The sequence below is a fragment of the Neomonachus schauinslandi genome, chromosome 9 (assembly GCF_002201575.2).
Source record: "Neomonachus schauinslandi chromosome 9, ASM220157v2, whole genome shotgun sequence".
Lineage (NCBI taxonomy): Eukaryota > Metazoa > Chordata > Mammalia > Carnivora > Phocidae > Neomonachus > Neomonachus schauinslandi.
In genome coordinates, this window is record NC_058411.1 from 111,370,322 (window position 1) to 111,372,505 (window position 2,184).

Below are 2,184 nucleotides of genomic sequence, written 5' to 3' on the forward strand. Positions count from 1 at the left end.
GTTGTCAGGGGTCATGGTGGTGATGTCAGTAATGATGGTGGTGATGGCGTGATGGTGGTGTTGTCAGGGGTCATGGTGGTGACATCAGATGATGACGGTGGTACTAATGGTGATATTAGCAATGGTGTAGTGTTGGTGGTGGAGGTGACAGTATAAGCTTTGGTGATGATGATGGGGACATCAGTGAGGTTGGTGGTTGTCAGTGATGTTCTTGGTGCCAGTGGTATGGTACGGATGGTGGCAGAGGTGTGATGTCATTAATGATGGTGGAGGTGGTGGTCGTGGTGACGTCAGGGGTAACACTGGTGGCAGACATGTAATATCGATTCTGGCAGTGGTGGAGATATTACTGTCACTGGTGGTGGCGATGGTGTGGACTTTTGTTCCATCAGCAAAAATTTACTGACTGTCTCCAGTGGCCATCTCAGTGTTGATGCTGATGGTGGTCCTGGTGGTGATGGCAGTCAATCATGGTGGAGATGAAAACAGTGATAAATTTATTCTGGAAAAACTAATGCCTAACACACTTCCAATGAGTAAGACCTAAATATAATATTTTTAAATAAGTCAAGTGGCCATGAGCATCGGGATAAAGAAAATCAAAGCCCCTGGGCCCCATCCAAGCTCTCCAACATCGGTCCTGAGCTTGATATGAAAGCCTGGACCAGCTGTTTCTTCCATGACCTCACCAGCGCCCCCCTTCATTCTTGTTCTAAGCCTCTTCCCCGGAGGTGTTTCCTTCTCCCCCCTCTGGCTACCTTCAGTGACCCCAAGCCCACTCCTTATTCCTGGAGCCAGGATAATGGCTCTCTACCCACTAAGAGCTTTGCAGAGGCAGCATATATAAAGATCTGGGTTCTCTGGGCCCCAGAGCCTGTGTGTCAGACTCAGAAACCCAGGCTGGCCAGCAGAGCCTAGGCCTGGGCTGTAGCTCCAGACCTTTGTCCACTGAGGGGGAAGGGTTCCTCCCTACCTGCTAGAAAGACCCCAGCTAGGGGAAGGGGCCTCCACAGCACGGGACCCAACCTCACTGACCAGACTGGAAGCTGGAGCACTGGCCTCTGAAGAGCACAAGACAGGAAGGAAGAGCAAGAAAGAAGTGAAAGAAGGAGATAGTGACATAGGAGGGAATGTGGGGTTTCTTCCTCAGCTATCTAAAGGGGGTCACTCATGTCAAGGACCATCCACAGAGCCAGCGGTGTGGGTCGAACCTGGCAAAGTGACAAACTGATCCTCAAGGCTGCCCCTTCTCCCTATCTCACCAACCCCCCACCCCACCCCCACTTCAATTCATCACCAAGCCCTGCCAGTTCTCCCCCTGCATGGACCAGCCGCTCAGTTCTGGAGCTGCTGGGGGAGGGTAGGTGCCTTGTCCTGCCCTCTGACCCTCTCCCCTCGGGGTAGAAGCAGGCCCGGGTCTGCAAGTCCAGAGGTCCTCAGCGCTGGGGCCTGAGCCGGAACCCCACAGAGAGGCGTCTGAGAAGCCTGGCCCCAGACTCTGGAGCAGCAGCCCACCCCGAAGGACAAGGCAGCAAGTCTTCCCCAATCCCACCTCCCCGCAGACCTCTGAGGAACCTGAAGCCCGGAGGGAGGGGACTGTGACAATGCAGAGAGGGCCGGAGCTTCAGGAGATCAGGACCAGGGCAGGCACTGTGGCCCCGACCCTCGCGGTCCTCACAGCTGCCCTTGCTGAGTGAGCGCTGTGCCCCAAGCCTGTGCTGAGCACTTCATAGGCCGCCCGGCCCCGAACCTCATTCAGAAGACAGACGCCGCCATCACCCTCTTTCTCCTGCTGAGGAACCAGAGGTGCGGGGTGCACGGCCAGTGATCGCGCTGACAGACGAACCCCAGAGCCCACACTGTTAATACCACAGTATGGGCTCTGGGGGAGCTCCCTGTGTCCCCCTCCCCACCTGCTCACAGCCTCGCTCCGGTGCACCATCTACCCCACGGCGCACACCAAGTCCCCTGTGTGCTCCTCTGCAGGGCAGACCCCCCACCTCACAGGCCACCCCTGCCCTTGGCAGCCGAGGACCCACAGGGGGGCTGGACTACTGAGGAGCGTGCAGGAGGCTCTGTCCCACTTCCCTTATCCCGCCCCAGAAGTTTGGAGAAGGCCAAATCAGAGCCATGTTCATTACCACGTCTTGTTTTGAAACGAAGTTCAGGTTGCACTGGCCATTC